Genomic DNA, 26,691 nt, shown 5'->3' on the forward strand with positions numbered 1-26,691 from the left:
TGCCCTTAGTATGGTCACTTTAAATCTTCTCATGTGTTAAACACTCTGTTAACAGAAACCTTTTAAAATTGATCTAGAATCTTTTAACAGCCACAAAAATAGTGTTTCTAGAGAAAGCTGTAACCTGTCAGTGTTAAAGATGCAAGTAGCAAAAATATGGAATATTACAAAACAGGTTAAGACGGCCAAATATGTTAAACTGAGTGAGTGAAATAAAATGATTTTTTGGAAATTATAATTGGAAATCGTTTATTCAGTTTATGAAGGATAGATATAATATGGATATTACCTGATACAGCTCATTTGGAATGATGTAAGGACAGAATAAATTGAACTGTGTTCAAAAGATCAGCATATGGATTGTTCAGTATAAGTCTTGAAGTCAGAAAATGTTACATCCCTATTATGTAAACTTTATATCTTTTAAAACATCCAAAATAGTTATATATCAGATTAATTTTGAGCATGTATTGCTAATTATTAATAACTGGATTATTAATTATAGATAGTCAAATTATGTGAATCTTTTTTTACAGCTAAAGAATATATATAATAAATAATGAAATATATAATAAGAATACATAATAACAAAATAATTCTATAATAAATTGAATAGGAGGGGGAAGGAGAAAGTGAAGAGGAACAAGTAATTTGTCCAACCATTCAGTCAAGACATGCATGTGTACATGCGTGCATTTCACAAGTCTTGCTCCAGATAGTTATCTGTATCTTTTCAATCCGTTAAATTATGTCCTTCATCTTCTGCTCCAAGTATACTTAGTTCTCACTAAGCTGTTTTCAGAGTTTCTCACCATTACTGTTCCCCCCATAAACAGGTACTTGTGTAAACTTCAGAATTCCTGCAAGCTTGTTACTACTCCAGTCTTGTGCACAAAAGACGCTGTTTTAGGATTTATAATCACAGAATGGTTTCTCTATTAATATATAAGGTGTCTCTCTAGCTATCAACCTCCAAAGCCTTTTTAATCATAGTAGCTGAGTGAAACATCCATAATTCGGCACAGTGCACTTCTTTTAACCAGATGTTGGAAGAATGCAATAGGGCATTGCTGCCACACTAGTATTTGATGAACCAGGTGGCAGTCCATGAAACCTATGCCACTTTTAAGGTGCCACAAGAGTCGGTTGGATTTGCTGCAACAGACTAATATGGCTCCTGCTTTGGAAATGTTTTCACCATTGTGACTTGGGTGTGAGCTACCTGTAGGCATGTAGCTGAGCCATTGTGGTAAACTCAGCATAGTACTAGAATATGGACCTTGTTTGAGGCCAACAAAATACTTCTTAAGTTTGTCTGTTACTCCCACTCAGAGGGTTATACATTACAGAGGCAACTTTTAAATATATAACAATCTTCTGCCATGAAAAGGAAGTGCAGTGTTTTTTAAAAGAGCCCTAGCAAAATTTCAGCAACCACCAATATGGCAATGGTCCATGGAAAAGTACCTCTAGTTAACTTTTTTTTGGGTGGGTGGGCTTTCTTTCTCAGTTTCTTCTGTTTTTTGCAAAGTGAATAAGATCCCCTCCTCAAACCGTGACGTAGTTTGGTTCACAGCTTCATTCTTCCCAAGCTTGACTGCAGATTTTTAAATGGATTCAGTCTATAAACATTTTCTTCCCAATCACTCTTCCATTGTATAACACCTGGCGGATGCTCCTGGAGCACTGAAGACCTAGTACATAAAACTCTTAGCCGGCATAAACAGTGCTGTTAACTGATGACAATTGTGTTGCGTCAAAAGCTTTTGCCACCTGCTGTTCTTACCCTAAGTCAAACGACAGATCCTTCGTGTCGCTGATGTCTAAAGCGCAATACTGGGCCACATTGCTGCATGACTGGGACAAAGAGATGATGATACAGTCTGGTTACTATGGCAACAAAGGAGGGATAGGGTTTTTTAATTTAAAAAAAAGGTTCCAAACACCCACTCTCAGCGTTGTCAAAGAATTCTTGTTGCTGCAAGGAACATGGTTTTAAAAATTTAAAAAACAAACAACCCTAAAGTGCCAGAGCTTTTACTGATTTATGCATACTTCCTAATGTGACACATTTTCCCTCTTAGTTTAGCTGCAGAGAGGGGAAGAAAACACAGCACACACATACACACACATACAGAGGCCACGTTTTCTGCATGTAAAGTGTGTGTGTGTGTGTGTTCTTAAAAAGGCAGTGGTTGGCTGGTTTTCCGGACATGATGTGGTTGAAGCTGTCATCGTAATGGAAATTCATTGCTGTAGCTATGGTAAATCGAGTTTTCTGCCTGTGCTGAATGCATTAGTCTAATGAGATGTTTGCAGCTGGAGAGCGGAGCTGCTGGAGATGTACGGTGTGCTAACAGACAGGGAAAAGATGGCTTGTGGAATGGTCTGTGGGCATGTGCTCCAAGTCTTCTACACTTTGGGCCAAAATACCTGGTGTCTGTAAAGAAGCCGACCCATCACTAAACATAAGCAATAGGTAAGGGGGAAGCTTTCTCTGTGTGTATGTTTTTCCCTGTGCTTTGTTGCTGCCATTGAGTTGCTGTGTTATTAAAAATAAAAATCAGCTGTCATTATATCAGCATGCATTGCTATAGACATCAGTGTTTCTAAACAGCACCATATCTTCATATGGTTTGTGCATGTGTACATGTCTGCACATACGTGCTTCAAGGTGTACGATGACATAGTCAAGTTCATCTTAAGTTTAACCATCTTAATGCTAATTAATAGTACCTTCTTTGGAGGAGCTGAGTGGGATAGAACCCATCTTCCCAGACATGAATATGTGGGGTTTGTTTTTGTTTTCTCTAAAGGTATGTGCATGTATATGACTGGCAGCCTCTGTGATTCTATGTGTATGGTGATAAATTTGGGTGTCTTGAAGATTTTTCCTATGTCTGTCAAAGTGGACTTTCCCTATTTCTGATGAGTGGGTGTGTTTTACATCTGCTTCTTATTGCAAAGCACAAAAAGCATGCTCTTGCCATGGATTTTTAAAATCAGACCATGAATGCCTTTCAGCATTCGTTCCAAAAATGATCTATTTATTTATTTTAAAAATTATTCTAATATCTCTCTGCTGAAGTTAACAGGAAATCTCTCTCTATATCTGCAATTTTAGCATAATGATTGCAACTTGAAAACCATGAAGCATGTAACTTATACAGAATGCAATTTTTAGCCTAAGGGGTGTGTTTGCCTCCTTTTAAAATTCCTTCTTGCTCTGTTAAAAAACAGTATTTTGGAACATATGTATAACCGCTATTCAATTTTACACTCAAAACCAAAAAAAGCCAGGTGAAAAAAAATCTCACTTCATAAAGCTCTCACAATGTTACTAACATCATAACCTTGCACTTTAGACTAGGACAATTAACATCAAGTAGTAATTAAACAATGAACATTTTTGGCATTTGTTGTTTTCCATCTCCTCGTGGTACTTTGTAAATAAGATCCTATGAATAGAGTTTAGGTGAACAGGCTCATCCCAATAAGAAAGAATAATATGGAGTTTTCTCTCAGCAGTTTTGTGACATTTTTTCTGAAATTCAAATTATTATTGTTGTTGTTGTTGTTGTTGTTTTTAAATGCCTGTGTATTTGTGGTCTAATAGCCTCTGAATAGTGGATGCTTCTAAAAAGAAAACAAAAATAAACCTGGTTATTCTTGGTTTCCAACACTGGAACCACAGAAAAATTGGTGTGTGCGTGTGAGAGAGAAAGACACACAAACAGAAACAGAACATGCAGTGTGTTTGTGTATTGTGTATGCAGGGCTGCAGCCTGAAAAGCAGCTGGGATTAAAAGGTTTGTATCTTTTAAAAATATATTGTGTTTAGGACAAGCCTTTAAGGATAATTCCCAAGCTGCTATAAACCAGAATTGTCCTTAAAGCCAATAAAGCTAGAGAAGTTGGATTTATGTTGATTTGGTGTTGCACAAATTCAGTGAGTTACTACATCTCACGATTCTGATATAGCCTATCTGTGGACCAGGGGGAGAAGCTTCAGTTGCGTATGTCAACTTTAATCATCAGTGAATCTGCTGACCTTTAGAATAAAAATGCTTTGAGAAAGAGAGAGAGAAATCCTTTAGCAATTTTAGTTTCAATACAGTTTAATCTCGTCCACTTGTATGCATGTATTTTATCCAGCAAAAAGCAGTTGAAGTATTGCTGAGAGGAGAGAATGGTGAGAATGGTTTAATTTCCACTTCTGGGGAAACGAATGGGATGATGTCTTGTGCTAGATCAAAAATTTGAGATGAATCTCTTGTCAGAATCAATCCTGACATGTAGCTTTGCACAAAGGTGTCAGTTGGATAGATTTGATATCTCAGTGTCTTCAGAGATCTGTTTGAAGCATTTGTAAGCAGAACACTTTGTAATACACAGGTGAATGCCATGGGGAACAGAATTAATACTACAAGCTGATGTGTGAGTTTGCACAGCCTTCTGAAACAGTTTATATTGTGAATGAACAAACAGTGACCACACAGTCTGTAATATTTTTCAGGTACTTACCAAGGCAACTCAGTTCTCACATTCACCTGGAGACTATCACTACTTAATTTTGATCTGCATCCTCCTTTTTACAATCTCCACATAGGGATAATAGTTATTTAAGATGGTGTGGTGTTTCCCCCCCCCATCCAAATTGCCTCCCTTACAAGCCCCACCACCCTGCTCTTTGAACTTGTTGTTTTAAGGTGAATTAAAGAAAATACAAATGATATTCTCCATCTCACTCTTTGGCTCAAAGCATATATTTTCAAGAGACCTAGTGTGGTATAATGTTTGGAGCCTTGGATTATGACTCTGGAGACCAGGGTCTGAATCCCTCTTCAGCCATACAAACCCACTGGGTGACCCTTGGGCAAGTCACACTCTCTCAGCTTCAGAGGAGGGCAAGTCAAACCTTTCTGAACAGATCCTGCCAAGAATATACTGTGATAGATTTGCCTTAGGGTTGCCATAAATCATAAACAACTTGAAGGAACACAACTTGAAAGCATACAACAACAACGTATATTTTTCAATAACATTTTAAACTGTGGTCTGTTCAAACCTGTACTTATAACAGAGGAAGATGCTATGACTTTTTAAGCTTCTGGGTATCACAGTTTCTGTGCCTCTTTCTTCCTCTTTGCTCAAGCACTCAATAAATTAACCTGTGATGCAGCACCATCGTTACTTATTATTATTATTCTTTTTTTTAAAACCATAAATTAATGCTAGGAAACATCTGTACATATTTCAGATATTACACTGTAAGATGGTGCTAAGGGACCCCAAAGTAATGAGGATTTAAGTAATTTGTGGTCAGTCAATAGTACCAATCAATCAATAGCTATAAGCACTAAACAGAACCTCTGTAGCTGTAGATGGTTTATTAGATGCTGGGGGACAAAGAACAAGAAAGGACTTTCTTGTTTGTATCCTGTTCGTATGGTCTCCTGGAAGATCCCACCTGGACACAGTGGGAATGGGATGCTAGACTAGCTATCGCTTTAGGTTGATCTAAGAAAACTTTCTATATATTTGTAGGTCCACCCCAGAGCCTTTTTTCCTTTGTGTCATCAGAAGCTATAGCATTTAGAAGACCATGGTTTCAACAAGAACAGAGCAGTGACAGGATGGCACACCTTGAAACAATACTCTTCTGCCATGGATAAACTCACCACTGTCCATGGCAACTGAACACTTGCTTTATTCTAGGATCCTAATGCTTGTGGCTTTTTTGTTTTTGTTTTCTCTCTCTAAAACACAAGCTAAACCCTGAAAACTTGATTCCACCTTAAAAATACTCATGTCTTTCAAGCTGAACTGACTGATTGATGGCAAGAACAAGTGTTGCGTAGTGGCTAAGAGACACAGCTGTGAAGCAGGGGGCCTCTGAATCAAACCTAATGTTTCCCATAATGTCAATAGCCTTCAGCCTGTCAATCTCACCAGATCCCAGTCCTGCCCATTTCTTGGGCAAAAAATGAGAAAATATATAAATAAATACTTAAAGTTAGTAATGTATTAATAATTTCAGCAAGAGGATAGATATTACAGAGTAAAATCAAAGAAGGGAGGGACAAAATTGATTCAACTTGCTCCAGTCTGAAAAGATCAGGAACTTGATTTATTAATTTGTATATTTTGAATCATTGCAAGTGTGTATGTTATTTTATATATATTTGTTTTATTTATCCTAACTTAAACATGTAAAATCAAAGCACAGCCTTAATATTACAACTACTATAGTTATTACTGCTTTAAGTAATAATGCTTGTTGAAACTACATTTGTATGGAAAGCTAAAAAATATGAATAATAATAAAAAATGTTTTGTTGGGGGTAGTGGATTTTCCCTGCACAAGGACCCTGCTGCCTTTAGGGTCCTTGATGAACAACAGTTTTTATTTTTATTATTATGGGCAGGGAACCATCTAATTAAAAATAATAATTGTAAGCTGCTCTGACAGCCTTTAGCGCTGAAGGGCGAGGTATAAATACCATAAATAAAATAAAATAAAATAAATAATTATTACCTGTTCAAGTTAATGTAAGATATGGTCCATTCACTTGAGTTCAGTAGAAGTTGATAGCTCCAATGTTTGCAGGGTGGTGAATCTGTTCTGTTTTAAGATCAACTGTTAAAGGAGTTGTCCAAGGTACTGAACCTATTGTAGGGCTAGGGTTAAGCAACTAAGGTAGCTCCACTGAAATTGCATACTATCGTACTGTATTAGCTACCTAGAGTATCTTGCATCTCTCCCACACTGCAGAAATAAAGCAGTTTGACACCACTTTAACTGTTTTGGTATTCATCTTGGTCTGTCAGAAAGCATTGGTGCCTCACCAAACTACAAATGACAGGATTCTGTAAGATAGAGTCACAGCAGTTAAAGTGGTGACAAACTGCTTTATTTCTGTAGTGTGGATACACTCCCTGTTAGGTGTTGAAAACATGAGCACATCAAATCCCAGTTCTGAGGTTCAAAACATGTTGCAGAAATAATCCACTTTGAGACCACTTTAACAGCCCTTACTCAGTGCTAAGAAATCCTGAGACTTGTAGTTCATTGTGGCACCAGAGCTATCTGGCAGAGAAGGCTAAATGTCTTGCAAAATTACAATTCCCAGAATTCCCTAGAATTGATCCAGGGCAGTTAAAGCACTCTCAAAGTGGATTATTTTTGCAGTGTGTTTTGGACCAAAGACATGCTTTGCTAACTTAGTGGCAAAAAATCAGAAGAATTAAAAGAACCTTTAAGACTAACAAATTTTATTTGGCATAACTTCCAAATAACTTTTTATTTGGTATAACTTTCATAGAACTGATGAAGTGGGCTACAGTCCACAAACATTTACACCAAATAAAATTGCCAGGCTTTAAGGTGCTATAGGAGCCTCAGTTGTTTAACCCAACATTACATGATCAGACCTTTACACATGCAATGGGGTTTCCATGTTTTCTTCTATAACCCTGTACCCATGAGCAGGTGCACACAAGAGGCTACCAATGGTGTCCATTCTGGTGAATGAATGACATAGCTGAATGCAACTTTCTGTTCTATTTCTTGGCCCAAATTACAATATACAGAATGGCAGAACGGAGCATGTAGCAAATGGTTTATGTGTGTTTTACCAGAGTAAAAATGTTACTTAATGATAATAGAGAGTATGTTTACTTATGCATATGGAAAATACATTGATTTATTCGTGAATATATGACTATGGGAACTCTTCCAACTTGAACAGTTCCCAAAAGAGCTAACAGTTTTCAGATTTTTTTCAATGCAGAGTAATATACAAGAGTCCAATATCTTTTTTAAAAAAATCATATCATTTGAAAATATCTCACTTTTCATATGCCTTCACAAATGAGAATAAAGAGGAGGACTAAAAATAAAACATGTGTGTTTAAATCTCTTGACCTATTCCTGTCTAGTTCCCCCCACCCCTTGCCCATTTGCTTTTAAATGGGTGAAATTAGCCATTATTAATATGCAGGAATATATTAATAACTGAAGCAGAGATGTGCTGATTAGTGAAATGGCATTTCCCTCTACTCAGGATGCATTTTTAAGGAGGGTTTCTGTGTGTGTGTGTGTGTGTGTGTGTGTGTGTGTGTGTTTAAGAAATCCCCTGAAAATAAAAATAACTCAGTAGTATTGTATGCCTCTATAGCAAGAAAATCTTGGAATTTTCTTGGAATTACTGGAATGTCTAGAATGAAAGTGTGTGTGTGTGTGTATGCAAAACATTAAAGATTTCAATAACTGAAGGCTGAATCATGGAGTAATTTGACTTGTTTCTTTCAGTCGTTTATTTATTGCCCAGAAATCACAAATAATGGATTATAATTGAACAAGTTGATTTCGTAAAATGTATAAAATTTAAAATGGTGCTTAAAACCAAGTGGAGAAAAACAGAACAAATATATTACCATAATCTCATAGTCATGGAGCAGTCATAAGTGTAGAGCTACGTGAGACGGCAGCATTTGTATCCCCACCTCCCTTTTTCTTTTCTGCAACATTCTCTTTAATTGAATTGTTGGAGCCTGAATGTAAAATGTCAGGCAAAGATTCTGAAGAATGTTCCCCACCAAAAAGCTGTTTTTTGTTTGTTTGTTTTTTTGGTGTGATGGGTGTGTGAACTATAATCCCTCCTCACTCTCAGTTCTGCTTTTCAAGAAAAACTATAGTTATAAATGACTTGTCTGTCCTTGGAAGACATAATATTGTCTGTGGACATGAAAATGGGTCAAAAGGCTGCTAAGATAGGGTGAAAAAAGACCCATCCTTTATAATACAGTACTAATTTTGAAAGAGAATTTCACATCTAAAAGCAGTGCAAAAACCTGAAAGAGAATATCATATTTAGAACTTGTATACATCCTATTGTGTTGTATACTAGGATCACATCTTGATTGAATCTTACAGAATTCTTGTAAAATATATAAGAAGTTCCCATGTCTTCCATCTCTAAGAATTCTCCTGAGGATAAATTACTGTGGAAGACTGGGGGAGGGATTCCTCAAGCCTATGCCATTGAGCTACAAGTGGACTTAAGAGTACGAGAAAATGCTAATGTTGTCAGGAATCTTCTAATCACAGGTATTGCCTAGGTAACCAGAGATTGTGAAGGAAGGAACTTTAAAAAGATTAACTGTTGCCGTGTTCATTGTTTCATGAAAGATGATGGGCATATCTTTATTAAACAGATATAGAGACAGAGTGTGTAGTCAAATTCTGTGACTATATAACATTGGAGAATGCAGGTCTTCACATTACCTCCAGTTTTGTAAACCAGTTTTCCCCAGGCTGCTTACACCATTTGTACTATTACTGATTCTCAAGACACTTGTAGGGATCTTCTGTTTTCCCTGTCATCAGAGCACAATCTCTCCTCTCTTCAAGGGCCAACAGCAGGACATGGAAGGCTGACATTGTGTCAGGAAATGTGGCAGGTCCCAGTATCATCATCAAAAGCAGAAAAATCTTCTCTTCCATTTGAGTCTTTCTTCTTATGCACATTGACAGATTCCTCCTTAATGCAAAAAATGGCAGTGTGTGAGGAAAGGAGTGGAATCCCAAAAGTGGACATAGTCTCAATTTCTTGGTTGCATGATTGTTAACTGCATAAGGAAGAATGTCCAGTTAAAATTGATCCAGACTAGAGCTGGGGAATGCTGCTGTTATGGAAAGTAGATTCTGAGAGCTGTACCCTCCCAAAGTAACTTTTCCAACCCCTGAGCCAGATAGGCAGTTTTCTGAGTGAATTGATACTGGAGTGAGGAACAGGTTGTATTTACCTAATGCCTTGCACCATATCCCACAAATTGTCTCTGCCTTGACTCCATTTTCTCTGTGTTTGTTTTCATACTCTCTGGCTTATGAATGAAATAAAACTCCTGCATGATTGGCATGACCCCTTCCTCTTGGGAATTCTTCATACATGATGCGTAAATCACCATTTAGTCTTCTTGAATTATTTATACTCATGTCTGAGCATTGTTTATCTAGGATTACAAGCACAAGCAAAGCAGAATTATTTGCAATGTGATATTCTGGCCAATGTAGATTATATCTTCACATTAAAAAGTTGTTAAGCCCCATGTATAGGTACTTCCAGTTTCTACTTTCCCCCATATATCGTTTCTGTCTGCAAACACAGATGTTTATCACACTATACTCTTAAAGTGCTACTATTCACTCCTCTACTGCCTCCTGTGTGCATGCGGGAGTTGCAGTTAAGGAGGGTATTTAGAATTCTCAGGCAGAGAGGAGTCAAAGTGGAATAGTAGCACTTTAAGAGTATAGTGTGAAAACATCACACACATGCTTTTAACCATAGATTTGTGCAGTTGTCCCCAGTTCCTGTTTATTTGGTCAGAAACTAAACCTGCCTACCAGGTGAACACTGAATTTGGTCATGCTCCCAGTGAATGGATTAATACCTCTTGATAACGAAGGCACTTATTTGTTGCTTTGAGGTTAAATGGATAATTGTGTATAGGCCATGCTGAGTTCCTTGAAAATAGGGAGGGATAAAAGTGTAGAGAAAAAGGAAAAGGGATGGAAGGAATGTATTTTATTCTAATTTATTTATATCCTGCCTCTCTCCTAGCACAGCACTCCAAGTGGGTCACACCCATTTAAAACAAGTACATTTCCTTAGGGAAGATGTTGGATGATGGTAACTTTGTTAGTTTTTACATTTCGGGTTGAAAAACTCTATAAAAACAACAAAATGAGAAACCCTTTTTGATACAAAGTAAAAAATAAATAAACAGTTCTGTAAAACATAAATTAGAAGAATAAAAAAACATTAAAACAAATTGTAAAAGTAAAAATATACCAGGCCCCATTAGAAAGCTCAGTTTCCCAGAGTAAGCAAAAGCCAATGGTCTGGCGGAATAAAAAGGGCTTTGCTTGCTGACAGAAAGAGAGGAATCTGGGGGGCCAACTGAGGCTGCTGTGGGAGGAAATGCCACAATGGAAGTAGCCTATCCCAGTGAATCCATTGGATGGTGGCAGGACAGAAAGAACTATAAAACCTTTCCCTAAAGATCTGTAAAAGTCAAGCAGGCTCATACTGTCATTAAGAAAGTCTGAACCAAGCCATCTATTTAGACGCTGTCCACTACATGTACTCTTTAATAATGAAGGTAATATCTGTATGTCAGTATTAAAAATTACAGAATATTTAATAGATGCCCCAACTGAAGCTGCCATATTCAAGTTTAAATTCCAAACGGGGAGGAGAGGATGGAGTCCTACGAATAAAAAGTAACTCATTGGAAACAATTTTTAACAGGTTAGAAAACAGCACAAAGGCTCTCTCAGGCACTGATGCTAGCATCATAATGCAGGAAAACATCAGGAAAAGAGGGAAGGGATAAAGCAGAAGGCCTAAGATTCCTGAGGTTCAAAAAGGATGGGGAAACGGAAGAGGGTTTCTGGTACTATTGCTGGAATGATTCTGATTATTATTACAACAGATGCTGGTGAAACGTCAGTAAGAAACTCTTCCAGAACATGGCCACGTAGCCTGAAAACCCACAAAAAACTATGGATGCCGGCCATGAAAGCCTTCGACTCCATCTTTTGAGTATTAGGAAAAGGTCCAGGAAGTACACTTCAAATAGAGCAAATTATCTCAAGACAAAAAGCCACATAAAGAATAAAAATAGAAGCTCTTTCTTTGTTTTTGCTGCCCCAAATATTATGGCAAACAAAGCTTATGAAGTCGAAGGCTTTAATGGCCAGCATCCTAGTTTTGTGTGTTTTCGGGCTATGTGGCCATGTTCTGGAAGAGTTCTTCCGATGTTCGCCAGCATTCCTTGAAATGCCAGCCACAGATGCGTGCCTGAAAAAACCCACAAAAACTATAAATATAGCTTGGTTCTAGATCTGGGAATCCAAGGGTTTAAAGGAAACAGCTTACTAACAGAAGCACCTATTTATGCATGTCAGGGTGTTGACAAGCAAAGTGACAACTAGATTGTGAGTCATTATCCTATAATAGTGCTGTAATTTCCTGTTGGCCTTTATATAGGTAAAATGGCAACCCCCATACACAAGGGGAAAAGATCAGAATTCCGAAAATCTCTTTCTTTCAAAGACTTCTCACAGCCAGTATGACCAGTATTAGGTGGCCATGCTGGCTTAGGAATCCTGGCAGTTGTTGTGTAAAAAACCCTAACTTTTCCAAGCTCTGGCTTCAGCATAGTTGGAGAATCCTGAGAGTTACAGAAGGACTAATAATCTTTACAAAAGAAATGCTCAGAAACAACAGAGTGCTGGCTGATTTTTGGGGACAGATGAGAAAATGCATGGAATATCCTGAATGATTCTTAAGTTAATTTTTACCAAAAAAAAAATTGGAAAAAGGAGTATCCTGAAAGAAGACACAGCTGATTGGCTAGAACAATCCACTGTGTGACATTTTGGCACCTGTCCCATTTGTAAATACTCTATTTGGAAAACAGAGCACTGTTCTGAAACCCACAAGTACTGGCTCATAAGGTGGTCCAGTTCATTGAAGAGAGATTTGCAGTGTAAGTGATTATATGATCTGAAAATATTACAACACAGAAGTGGGGGCATCAGAGAGAAAAATGTGTGCATATGAGACTACTGTGAAGAATCTATTTATTATTAGTGCTACTGAAACTGCACACTTTACCCCTGCAACAGAGAAATATTTTGCATATATCTTATCTCCTGATTCCATTTGGTGGCCTCCATCTATTTTCCCAATCAGTGATGAATGAGAGCTGTGCCTTGTAGCACTCTCTCATGGCTCAGTAAATATTCGAATTTATTTGCATATTGTTAGTGGCATAGCTAAGTGTAGCATTTTAAAATAACCCACAATGGGTCTAGATCATACGAGGAATTTATGTTTCCAAGATCATAATTAACAAGTGATAATTGAATTCAGGAAACTCTGGAATCATGTGCATTAATATTAGTTTTACTGAGTCTCCACTTACAGGGATTCTTAAGTCAAATGTGGTTATTTCAGGCAGTCAATTAACTGTTGAAATTAAACACTTGAGTTTCTCATTATTGCCTTTTAATCTGGAGCTTCTCTTGATATATTCCAAAATCCTTGTTTGTCTGTTTATTTGTTTTGGATATTCAGAATGTGCTATTTAAGAAAAGTGTGATTCTCACAAAACTGGCCCTTGCACTTGGATATGCAAGTCTGCTCACCCAACAAATAATTGGCACTGTCAAATTGTAACAGAAGGGAGCTGGAATCTGGCCCTCAGCAAGAAGTGCTGAGAGCTTGAATCCAAGCCGCCACTTCACTCCCTCCCTCTCCAGTTCCTCCAAACAGGGAATTGGTGTGACAGTACTGACTATGTGCGATGGTATGTTTGCTACTGACTACAGTAAAGAACCATACAAATAAGACCTAAAGATTCTGGATGCTGAAGAACATACCTGTGAATGTTGCATTCAGTACTCTCTGGCATGAATGCCCCCTCCCCCCCAAAAAAAAAACCCAGATAGAGCATAGATTAGAATATGTACTAATTTGCACACACTGATTTGGCAGACAACCCCATTCTTTCTTTATGGAGTGAGCTGGGCTACTAACTTAGATAGTAGTCCCAGTATTAATCAGTTAAAAATAATTCAACATTCCCGTCTCCCATCCCCCCCGACGTCATCAGTTTGGAAAGACACACATCCCACTGGTGTGTAGTCTGAACCATGCCATTTATTAGTTTAGTCTGTAGCTTGCAAGTTAATCCTTACTGAGATGACTTGGAAAAATATCCAGGAAAAGGTACATTTTATTTCAGTGGAGTTTAAGTTCCATTATCCTGACAGCCATGATGGCATGCAAATCATTCTTTTATTTAGTTTTTAAAATGCAAATAGAGACTAACAATTGCTCCTGCAAACTTTATATAAAAAGGGTTAGTTATTATTTATTAGTTCTTACTAGAGTAAACCAATTGAATCAATCCCACTTCCATAAATGTTGACTTACCCAGGTCCTATTGATTTTATGGTAGGTTAGCTGAGGATAACAACTGGATTTAGTTCAATGAAACAAATTGGATTGTTCTTCTAACCTGTGTACAATGCTTGCATAATAATGAACAGGTTTTTGCTTTGCTTGGATAAATGCACATTGAATGAATAACAAAATGGCTGTTTTGACTTTCATTTCCCCCTCCCTCAAAATGTCTCCTAAAACATCTTCCCTCATCAGAATAACTCACAGGATGTTGTTGTGTACTTTAGGTCACCTTTAGCACACAGTGACACACACAGAAAAAAATAGAGAAAAAAGATAGCATTCAGAGTGTACAGTCACCCCTCTATATCCACAGACTTTTTTTATCCATAGATTCAAGCATACACTGCTGGAAATTATTTTTAAAAAATATAAATTCCAAAAATCAAACCTTGATTTTGCCATTTTATATAAAGGACACCATGCTGCTATGCTATTATATTTAATGGGACTTGAACATTCATGGATTTTGTTATCCACATACTGTACTGCCTTAAAGATGTTACATATATGTTCATCCTTAGTGGTCTATACCGAAAGCCACAGTTTACAACTTGTAGCGTGATTTGTAAACATGAAATATTTTGTAGGGCTTCCTTAAATTATCACTATTATTTTGTGCTTACTTCATGTGTTTAATTATGGGATTTAAAAATTTAATAAATGAAACTGATGCATTCTTAAATTCCACATTTCAGACATGCTCCCTTTTGGTGGGGTCCCCATTAGTACACCACTTGATACTGCCATAAAAATGGTGCATGATAATGCAAATTAAATTTGATTGAATCACAGATGTACAAAAAGTTAGTTTGTGCTTCCAAACTTCCAGGTTTAAAGCTTGCACACTTGCTGATCTGAGAGATCTCCTCCCACCTGCTCCCCCTTAGAATGGCAGTTACAATGGTTGTTTTGGAAGAAGTCTCATGCTTGATAGGATTTGTCATGTATTTGTAGGAAGTGGCTTTTGTGTTTTACGTTATTGTTTTTCCCTCTGGCAGTTAGTTTGATTGCATCTGAAATAATCCAATGCCTTTTCTTTGAAATGACATGAATGTATTAATTGTCATGGATGTTACCTATCCCAGGTAAAACAAAAAGAAGCACTATCCCTTGAATGGCAGTGTTGTATGATAGATAAGATTAGGACTGGGGCTGAATAATGTTTCTTTTCTTACCAATACTATCTTGTTGTCCTTGACAGTGTCCTTGGAAATGCTGCATGCCACTTCTTCCCACTATTTTGTAAAGAAACCTAAATATGAATGGAATAGTTCACTTTGTATAGTGAGCATTTTGCCTGGCATTTTATCTAGTTCTCCAGTCACTGAATAATTCTCAGGTCCCATCGATGTTCCTTGCTGGAGTTGCACTCTTCAGTCAATGTGGAAATATGTTCCATTGCCATCCTTAGGACTTAACACCCCATTCCTCTTATCTATGTTTAGTCTTAAGCAATTTATTAAGGATAATTGCTATGTATCCTAAGAAGAAATGCCGTATTGTATTCATTTTGCTCCAGTTATTTATTTGAATTGAGGGTTTTGAGTATGAACTTATAGAGGAAAACAGGGTAACCATTTTTTTTTTTGTCTTTGTTTTGGACTGCCCTGTCAACATAGGGATTGAATCCACAATGAAAGAAATATAGGTGCTTTTTCTTTTAAATCTGACAGTCCTATTATCAAAGCTGTGGAGTTTGTCACAAGTTTACATCTATTATGACATTATCCCCCCTGGGGTTGGTCTTTTTCTTAATTGAATTTCCATAGCAAATGTGTTCTAGACATCAATGACAGGAGGATGAAAGTCCCTTGGATGTATTCCCATGATGATTTCTCTGTTAAAGAGTGTATTGTCTGTATTTCAAGCACCTGCAAATTCCTGGGAGTTTACTCTTTTAAATGTCCTGTACTGGTAAACATACTATTTGAAAAGATATGGTTCCCCCCTCCCGCAGTTGATATTGTTGGACACATTTGTTTAGTTGCATCAGCTTGGCTCTCTAGTAAACATGAAAAGTTTAAAAATAGATTACCAACAAACAAATTAAATGTCATATTTTGCTTACTCTAATGAGAGGAACGCTGTTTATAATCTGCTCTGTTTTTATTAAATTTGAAGGCTGCCTTTTGCAGAGAGAAGAACTGAGTTAGTAAAGTATGCTCATTCAGGCTGTAAGTGGGATGAGTGTAATATTTTTATTTGTTCCCATATAAAAAAAGAAGCAGGAACACAATTTGTGGCATTAGAGATGAAGGTTCTAATTGATTGTGCTAGTTTCCTACTTGCAGGGGACCTCTCCCTCAACAATATCACATCAGTAATCTAAAGCTATGCAGCCCATTTTGCTATTATAGTTCCACTTAACACTGCACCCAACATAGACCAGCCAGGGATGTAATTGATATGATAAAGATTATTCCAGTCCCATTCTCATCAACAGTCCCCATTTGACAGGAAGAGTTCCAATTAAATCTCTGTTATACCACTTTTTCAGATGCTTTTAAAATGCCCTCTTGCTATTTTCTCTCTTTGTCCTCACCTTACATCAGTTGCTGCAAATTGGATTCAAAGCAGAGTAGTTTGTTGTTGTTGTTGTGTGCCTTCAAGTCATTTTCGACTTATGGTGACCCTAAGGCAATCCTGTCACAGGATTTTCTTGGCAGGTTTCTTCAGAAGGGGATAGCCATTGCCATCTTGTGATGCTGAGAGAGTGTGACTTACCCAGGGTCACCTGGTGGGTTTCATGGCTGAGCAGGGATTTGAACCTTGTTCTCCAGAGTCATTGTCCAATGCTCAAACCAGTACACCATGCACTCCATTAACTCACCGGGGGGAAAGGAGAGATGGGAATAGAGTCTTGCCCTTCCCATTCAGCCAGGCAAAAGCAAACTGTTGCAGCCTCTCCTAGCTTGTGTGTTCTTCTCATTAACAACATTTTCCATCTTGACCACACTCTGATGTTGTTTGGCTTCATGTGGCCTGGTTTTCATCTGTGAAATGTTGGAGGGTATGCACTTTTGGTATGTAGAGATAGGTTTGAAGTTTTAATCATGTTTGCTCTAGACTTGGCTTCCTAGTCCCTTTAGAATCTCCACATTTAACACTCAAGGTCTCTTCTCCACTTTGTCAGTTCACCCAAACCACTCATTAAACAAAGCCTCAGCTGGGTCCAATGCATTCAGATTTAATTTAAATGATTTCGGAGAGGCAGGTCTTACTGCCATTATCTTGAAGGATTCCCTAGTTAGCAGTTTTGTTTTGTTTTGTTTCATTTTTAAAAAGCTAAACAATTTCCCTAGAGGTTTTAAGATGAAGTTATCCTTCTAGGAAGTAAGCAGCTGGACAATGAATTAGTGTGAACAGGTTTTTAAACAGGTGTTTTAACATGGCATTTTTAATTAACAAAAATGCAACATAGGGCAAAATTTGTGCAAACCCAGGTATTCCAGGTACTTATATACCTTTAGTGGGTGTCATGCATGATTCCTGTTTATTTATTTATTTATTTATTTATTTATTTATCAGTTGGAAGACAATATTGCAAAAGTAAACAAAAGAACTCTGTAGCCATACCCAGTTATTTTATATAGTTAGCAGAGGCTGCTGCTGTATACGACACAGGGTCAGCTAGCTGTATGGTGCCAGCAAGGAGACTAAGGGGCGGTACAGATTAGCATTTAAACGCTGGCCCTTTTTGCTATGCAGTGTTACCGCAGCAATCAAATGGAGCGATAATGCAGTGCAGCAAAAAAGAAGCCACCTAGAGCAGCTCCTTTTTTGCGGCTTCGTAAAGGCTGAGTCGCAGCCCTTACGACACTGCTTCCTTGCTGAGACGTGTGGGTGCTCAGATGCCCATACGTCATCCCTACATCCCCCGTGTGGGTGGTGCCACTGAATAGTAATAGGTAATAGGGCACAGGCAATAGGGCACAGGACCGTGTGGTTGGTGCGTGATCCCGAGCCCTACTATTGCCACCAGGATGTCACGTCCTGGCAGTTTGTATTGGGCCTAAATTATTTTGCTAAAAAGCATGCCCATTCAATAGTGGTTCAGTTAACATCAGCATGTCAGGTCTTTAACCCTGATAGCATTTAAAAAAAACCTGTATTTTCCAGAACATTCAGGCACAAGAATCCACATTTGTCCCCCATTTTGTAAGAAAGAGTTATTTTCTTACTCTTAGGTAAGCATTGCTTTAAAACCAAATACCACAAACTCATCCTGGCAGATTTACATACAGCTTCTTTCCCTACTCACATAATAGAGGGTTTAATATACCATACAGATTAATGTTTGAGTTGGTAGCTTCAGACTAAAACCCATGTTATGTTATTGTGCAACTTTCATCATTCGTAAGCCAGGATCCAAAAGATGTAAAATACCTTTCTTTTTTGTTGTAGAATGGACAAGCTCAAATGCAAATGCAGTTTATTATTCTGCTGTATTTGGGTAGGATGAACAGTACCAGAGGTTATTGTAAGCTGAAATCAATTTTAAAATATACACTGATAATTTGTTAAAACCATAATTGTACACAATTCTTTATTTGATAAAAAAGTGTGATATTCCTGTTTTCAAAATGTTGGAATTCCAGAATGCAAGACTTCCAAGGCAATTTGTATTTTCTGCATTTGACTTTTTAATGTGTGTGGCAGTCTTGCTTGTTGCAACTGCCATAGATTTGTTGACCCACTGAGCAAAGTGCTTATGCCCTCTGATATCATTGTGCTGTCATGAAGGGAAGAAACCAGTTTGTCCTCACATTGAACTTGTAAGAAGGTAATGAATGTCACATCACACAGATGTTTCATCAAGTGCTCAGTAGGTAGCATTTACTAGATATGTCCTCTTCACATCTGTTTGTGGGCAACTCAGCAGTGCAAACTCAGATTTGCTATTTCAGCAGTCATTATTTTCATTAGCCTTGTCCCTTGGAGTAAGGATGGCAATGGCTGTGTTAAGCTTTAACTCTTACATTCTAAAATTTGGTTTGAACTATTTTCATGCATCATTCCTTGTAGGCAGTATTAAGATTGATAGATGAATAAACTGATTGATCCTTTGTTTCTAATGTTGTAACTGCCTTAACAAGATTCTTAGGCCCGGGACAGACTGCCCCAAAAGGGCGGGCTGGCAGCAACCTGTTTCCCTCCGGACTGACACTGCAGCCACCAAACTGTACGGTGTCCCTCTGGAGTAAAAAGAACCCAGAAAAACCAGGTTCTTTTTCAGTTGCCAGGTGGATATCACAAGTGCACCAATGGCTCATTCGTAATGTAAGCGAGGCGCAGCAATGTGTATATGCTGCATGTTGCTTACATCAAGATGGCAGCGCCCATGTAGACAGACCACCACCATCAGGCCACCGCCATTACTTACTAGGGTTCCGGACCATGCGGTTGCTGTGTGGTCTGGAACCCTAGTATCACCACAGCCACACCCTTTTCAGCCCATCTGTCTCGAGCCAAAATCATTCAGACTCCCCTTGCCTCCTGGCCTTTTCACTTTTTGAGTAAAACTATTGAGTTTGTTTTTAGTTTAGATAGTTTGCAAGACAGTAAATATATGTCTATACTTCACATGAGATTGTCATAATCTCTGTTTAAAAGTATACATTGGGAAAGAATTGTTCAGTGAGTCAGTGCTTCCTCACTCTTCTACCTCCCATACTGGGTTTGGGCTAGCTGAGGAAGACGAAAAATTGCTTTCCAAGAATAATGTGGAAAAGAATGAATCCTGACTTGTAACTTTTTGTTGAATCCTAGATTTTGATGGTTAATGCTTGCCTAAGGTTCTTATTATTATCCCTAATAACCATTTGCCCCAGATTTTATTGTTATCCCTAATAAATAACCACTTGCCACTGAAGAACTGGTATGAGTGAGGTGAGGCTCAATGGGAAAAGAAAGGAGAAGCCTCAGGGGTTTTTTTAAAAAAAAAATTAAATTAAATTATTTTAAATTTTTCTTTTAAAAAATCACATCTTACTGAATCTTCACTTTAACTGTATGAAACTATGTACAGTTGGCCCTCCTTATCCATGATTTTTTTATACATGGATTCAAGCATCCAGGGCTTGAAAATATTTTTAAAAGTATTTATACTTTTTCAAGTATATTTTTCAAGTGAATCTCAAGTATCAAGCCTTGATTTTTCCATTTTATATAAGGGATGCCATTTTGCTATGCCATTGTATTTAATGGGACTTGAGCATACACAGATTCTGTTATTCACAGGGGTTCCTGGAACCAAACCCCAGCAGATAACAAGGTTCCACTGTACATGTAAACACATTTAGGCTGTGCATATGATATCACAATTTAAAGGTATATTTTCCATTTTTTTAGTTGTTTATGTCACAACTATTATCATTACATTCAGTGATATATGAGATTTATAATTTATGAGCAATATTAGTATTAAAAACATTACTAAGGATTCTGTATGGTGTGGGATGGGAGGACGTCAATAGGGGGTGGTGACACCATGAATTACCACACCGGTTGAGGCCAACCCTAGTGATGCAACTGTTGATAGCTCTTTTGTTGGTCCTTAATTTGTTCAGTCCTTTTAATATCCACAAAGAATTCAAGTCATATAATAGAGTATTTAAAATATTTCAGATATCTCTTATAAATAACTTATTAAAAGCAAAACAAACCAAGAAGCAGGCGGAAGGAATAAATGGACATATCTCCATGGAAGACTATAAGAAGCCACACTTCCACCCTGGGCACAAAGGATCTATTTGAGATTGGTGCTTTTTTTTTTCTTAGCAAGAGAATTTAATTACATGGTCTAAATCACCACAAAATGTTTATCTTGTAAATAGTTCAGAACAGTTATTCTTTTATTTTTTTTCTTATTTATTTATTTATTTTTTCCATTTAACATGCATAAAAAAACAGCTATGCACATGATTCTACAGAGTTACATATATATCATATATACACTCTCCATATAATGTTCTTAATTCTATCTTCCTTCTTCTTTCATTCCCTTTTCATGCTAAATTTTATTTTAGTAGTCGGATTCGAAAAATGTTATTTCCAATTTTATATCCGTACCTCCGAATCATTACACTTAAATAAATTGTTGTATAACAGATTTCATGTTCTATAGACATATTGACATTAAATTTCAACAAATGGTAGATATTAAGTCATCTCTATTCCTTACTTTCATACCTCGACATCTATATACCTTTGAATTTGTATCTAAACCTCCTCGTTAAACCATTTAGATTTGCAAAATTGTATAACGGGTTCCCAGTCTTCTTCTACTTTATCCACGTTTTTCTGTTTTATATAGGCGGAAAGCTTATCCATCTCCATTGATTCTATTAGTTTCTGGAGCCACAAGTCCAGATCCGGCATAGTATTGTCCTTCCAGAATTGAGCTAACAGTATTCTAGCAATTGTGATCATGTATAGAAGTATTCTTCCAAATTTTTTCTGTATTTCTTGTGAAGTTTTATTAATCATATTCAGGAGGTAAATTTCGGGTGGTTGGTGCTTTTAATCTTATTTGTAGATGATTAGAAGAAAGCAGTTAAGGTAGTGTACCTTTGCTGATGTTATCAAATTATTATCAGGTAATACAAAACTAAGGATGGAGAGAAATGTGCTTCTTGTTATAACACAAACTGACATAGACTAATGTTGCAAACTAATAGCCACATTCAAATGCCTTCTATTTTCACATTCCTCCAAATTTTGTGATGCAGTTCTCTGATCAAAACATATACAAACATGCATTAATTAAGAGACATGCGTGCAAAAACTGAAGTCTTTCATTTCTGCATTTTTGTATAATCGGGAGACATTTATGTTAAAATGTATCTGAATTTTCATGTTGATTTTTTACCAATAAATCAGTCAGTCACAAACTTGTGGAAACTGCTTCAAAGGTAAAATGATTCTAGAGAGAAATCAACACAAATTGGTGCACTGGTAATTTAAAAAAAAACAACCAAATAATCAAGTTTGGAAAAAGGTGTACAAAGGAAGAACAGACATGTTAGGGATTTATAAGATGTTCACAGTGCATAAAAAGTTATATACTTTTTTCTGTCCAGCAGTCTATCCACACTGTGCAATTACTGCATTTTTATACCACTTTAACGGTCACATCTCCAATTTATGGAATTCGTATAGTTTGATAAAATCCTTAGAATTCTCTAGTGTACTGTTCTGAACTACAGTACTAGAGCTTTCTGGCAGAGTAATCTAAGGACCTCACCAACCTACAAATCTTGGGATTCCATGGAAAGGAATCACAGTATTATCAAAGTGTTATAATTTCATGGGGTGGATGCACCCTAAGTGTTCCGCATACAAGTCTTTCAGTTACAGCTAGAGAAGATGAGAGTACATATATGAGAAAAGCATATAAATTAAGGGAACAGGCAGAGATCTTAGCATTGCCACAGGAGCTGAATCCATGGGATATGACTCATGTTATCTCAAAATGCACTGAACTGCATACAAAATGTGTGATTCCTTCTCCTCACTTAAAATATAAATATTAGATTTAGACAAACCCTTTTTCATATCTGTGCTTAGTTACCCATCATTTTAAGTTATGAACATACACTTTTGCCTTTTTTTCAGATTTGTGCTTAGTTATCCATCATTTTTCCTTATGATCATGCATTTTTGTAGGTTGGAAATACCCCAACCCCACCCCTATATTCTTGAATGACACTAAAATGTGAGGGTCAGATTAAAATGTTCATACAGCAGGTGGGGATTCAGCCTCACTTGCAGAAGTAAGTTATGGACTCATCTTTTACACAATGGAATGTATTTTAATTCATCACGATGAGTGACATGACAAAAATTACTTATCCTAGTGATGTTAATGGAGCAATTCACCTGAATAGTGATATACTGAATATGAGTGTGAATTTTCTGTGCATATCCTACAAATAGTATGAAAGACTTCATTAAATTGCATGTCTGACTCTGGAACATGCATATATGGAATGCATATAAGTTAATTTACTCCACTGAGATTTGAGTCCTGCTTCAGTAAATAAATGACTGGAACAAGAGAGTGTGTTGAAACAAGAGAGTGTGTTGAGAGGCCCTCATAATTATGACTCTGGCTGCTGTTTGATATCACTTTAACTGCCAAGGCTCAGTGCTATGGAACTTTGGGATTGGTAGTTTGTGAGATAGTTAGCCTTCGCTGTCAAAGATCTCTGGTGCCTCACAAAACTACAAATCCCAAAATTCCATAGCACTGAGCCATAGAAGTTAAAGTGGTGTCAACCTGCTTTATTTCTATAGTGTGGAAGCAGGCTGTGTAGCCTCAGACTGTGCTTATGAAACTGATGAGAAATGGAGCAGGGAGAATGTAATGAATATAATTAATGGGTTAGGAAGAAGTGGCATAAAGTATATATGAAAGCAACAAGGGACACGTCTCAAGATGTTCAAAAGACAGTTGTTTAGTGGAAGCAAAGCCTGAGGTATTTTGGCCTATTAAGGCTTTCTTCAAGGAGCTAATTACAATCAAAACTCAGAAATTTCTGAACCAAGAATTCTAGAATCATTTATTGGACAAAGGAAAGGAAAGTATGTAAGAGTGTATCTGATGAGGTTAAATGCATGAGTGGTGAGGCAGTGAAGATGCAGTGAGTTTTAGAGGATGCCTCAGGACTTAAAATGTCTACATGTTTGTTCACAGGTACTTTCCCCTTTACTCAAAGCTTGAATGTTCATGTTACACACAGAAAGTGCAAATTCTTGTGCAGAAGAGAAATATTCACATTTCTCTTGTGCAGCAAACCCACAGAAATAACTCAGGCTACAGTTGTACCTTTGGCCAGCCAAGTACACAGCATCAAGTACACAACACAGTTTTGTGGATTTTGTTATATTTTTCTGTATGGCTAACTCGGCTACCCCTGAACACATTTCCTGAATTTCAAGATACTAAATTTAGCTGTAGCAGGGGAATCCTACAGCTAGTGTGGTGTAGCGGTTTGAGTGTTGACTTATGACTCTGGAGACCAGCGTTTGATTGCTAGCTCGGCCATGAAACCCACTGGATGATCTTGGGCAAGTCACATGCTCTCAGCTTCAGGGGAAGGCAATGGAAAACCTCCTCTGAACAAATCCTACCAAGAAAACCCCATGAGAGGTCACCTTAGGGTTACCATAAGTCAGAAATGGCTTGAAGACACACAACAACAAAAAACAAAAACAAAGGGAATCCTAAACAAGAGGGACAAAGAATTGGGACTCTTTAAGGTTTCTATCTCCAGCAATGGACTATGATTGGCAAGTGTTTTCCTATAGAGCTCTTAACCATTTTTCAAGATGTAATGATACTTTGGTTTATTAAGAAATTCAATGTTCTTTGCCTAAGAAAGGTGCTGGTAGCCTCCACAGGACAGGGACAGCTTGGATCTCAAGGACAGATGTTTTTCTGTTGGTAACGGAGTTGCAATTTGATTATCTAGATTTTACTGCTATTTGTTTCCTAGTTCCTACACAACCAAAAAACATGGGTGCAGCCTCTGCCTGCTTGGTTATCTGATTATCTTATCTGACAACAGAAGTAACATCTTAAGACAAGACTTGTGACTGTAATATCATTGTTTTCTTCTGTATGATTTTAAACACCTTTTTTTGATGAAGAAGCCAGTTGAGCTTCAAAACCTTGCATGAAATATTTTGTGCTTTTATAGGTGTCTCAGTAAAGGTATCGTGCTTTGTGGATTTTGTATTTTCTTGTATTTAGAAGAACTACTCAGGGAATTATTTCCTATGGGAAAACAAACATAGATAGTTCCACTCAGACTGGATCCTTTTTCAGGATCCAGACTGAGTGGAACAATCTGTTTTTCCATTATAATTAATTCCCTGAACAATTGTTCTCCAAGTCCATAAGCATATTCACTTGGCATTATTCTGAAGCTGCTAATGTACTTGGGCTTTCTCAGTCTGCTTATTGTCATGATCAATGTCAGCACCGGTGGGCCACAATGCCCATAGCATTAGTAATATTAATAAAATCTTACCCTCTCTTACCACTTTTGGCTATGGCACAGATGGATATATAGGCATGGTCTAACATAAGTGCCAGTTCATGGGGGTAAGAACAGTGCTCCATCATCATCATCATCATCATCATCAATCCTCATTATCACCTCCACCTCCATTATTCCCTTTAGATAAAAAGAAAAAATGCAGAGGTATAGCTACGAAGTGGACAAAATGAGCAATTATCCCACAGATATGGATTCTGTCCCCTTCATGAAATTTTTCCTGCAGCCTCCAAATTTCCAGCCAGGGACGTAGCCAAGGGGGGGGGGTTCTTGGGGTCTGGACCCCCCTTTCTGTTAGATAAAATGAATGGTGTGTGCTGCCGTGCCGCCGCACCCAAGCCCCTTTATAATGGTGGCACTTAGTCTGGACCCCCCCCTTCCCAAAATCCTGGCTTCGTCCCTGTTCCAGCATTGCATAGAGTGAGAAAATAGATTACTCTGAGAAGTCTTCTATTTGCTCTTCTTGTAGTGTTCCCTGGCCCTTTTCTTTGGATTCCTAAACTGTACTTCTAAAAAATGTTCAACTGAGGTGTTCCCTTACAGCAATGCTAGTAATATGGGCTCTGGAGGAACATTTAATTGGAAGGAAGAAATATTAGCTAGCTGCATTCCTAGCTGTGCCCCTGGAAAACATAATGATAACAGAAGGAATTTTCATAGTTACTGTAAATAGTAGTATGCAAATAAAGCAATCAGGAGCAACAATGGCCATGCTGGCTGGAGGATTCTGAGAGTCACAGTCAAAAAAAAAGTTTATTAGTTATGACCAAGAGACAGTGAAGTGGCTCCTCACATGTTTGAGGATTGCTCTTTCCCCTCATGTTCACCAAAAGAAGTAATTCCTGATAGCAGGTATATTTTGTTGATATATGGTGAAAGGCATATTTTATTGAAACAATGTCTAACAGTCTCAAACAAGTATGTGCTGGTTTGAATCTCTTATTATTTGCACCTTAACCTTCCAATAGCTATTCTCCAGAAACATGGCTAGGCAGAGTCTGCAGCAGAAAAAAAAGGAACGTTTTATGCATTCATATAGACTGGGTGAACTGATTAAAAATTAAAATTGATTTAAAAATTGATAAAGGGGACTGTTAATTGCTGCCATTGCTGCTGTGTGATTTCAAGTGATATCTGACTTTTGGCAAACTATCACAAGGGTTTCTTGGTAAGATTTATTCAAAGGGGTGGTTGCCATTGTCCTCCTCTGAGGCTGAGAAAGAGTGTCCTAGTCCAACAGCTAAACCATTGCATGTTGGCCTTGGAGGATAATATTTGTGTGTTGTGTGCCTTCAAGTCATTTCTAACTTATGACAACCCTAAGATTATGGAATTTTCTGAGCAACTTTTGTTCAGAGGAAGTTTGCCATTGCCTTCCCCTGAGACTTGCATGTGACTTGCCAAAGGTCAGCTAGTGGGTTTTATGGTCATGCGCAGAATCGAACCCTGGTCTCCAGAGTTGTAGTCCAACTCTCAGCACACTGTGCCACATACCCAAGTGTAAATGAGCCATATGCAGATTGTTCTTATGGTTTTTGTTCTCTTTTTGTGAAAGTTCATGTAAACACATCAGTCCAGTATGTGTT

General features: G+C 37.6%; 1 protein-coding gene across 2 annotated transcripts in view; it reads left to right on the forward strand.

Annotated features, from left to right (window-relative positions):
• Positions 1-2,292: 2,292 nt before the first annotated feature.
• The window catches only part of SCML4 (Scm polycomb group protein like 4), a 124,177-nt gene continuing 99,778 nt past the window's right edge, over positions 2,293-26,691 (forward strand). For both annotated transcript variants that reach the window (XR_006104409.1, XM_042471597.1), the window contains exon 1: positions 2,293-2,479. The gene's annotated coding sequence lies outside the window, so the exon portion shown is untranslated. The remainder of the gene's footprint in view (positions 2,480-26,691) is intronic.

Source organism: Sceloporus undulatus, chromosome 1, assembly GCF_019175285.1.
Source record: "Sceloporus undulatus isolate JIND9_A2432 ecotype Alabama chromosome 1, SceUnd_v1.1, whole genome shotgun sequence".
Taxonomy (NCBI): Eukaryota; Metazoa; Chordata; class Lepidosauria; order Squamata; family Phrynosomatidae; genus Sceloporus; species Sceloporus undulatus.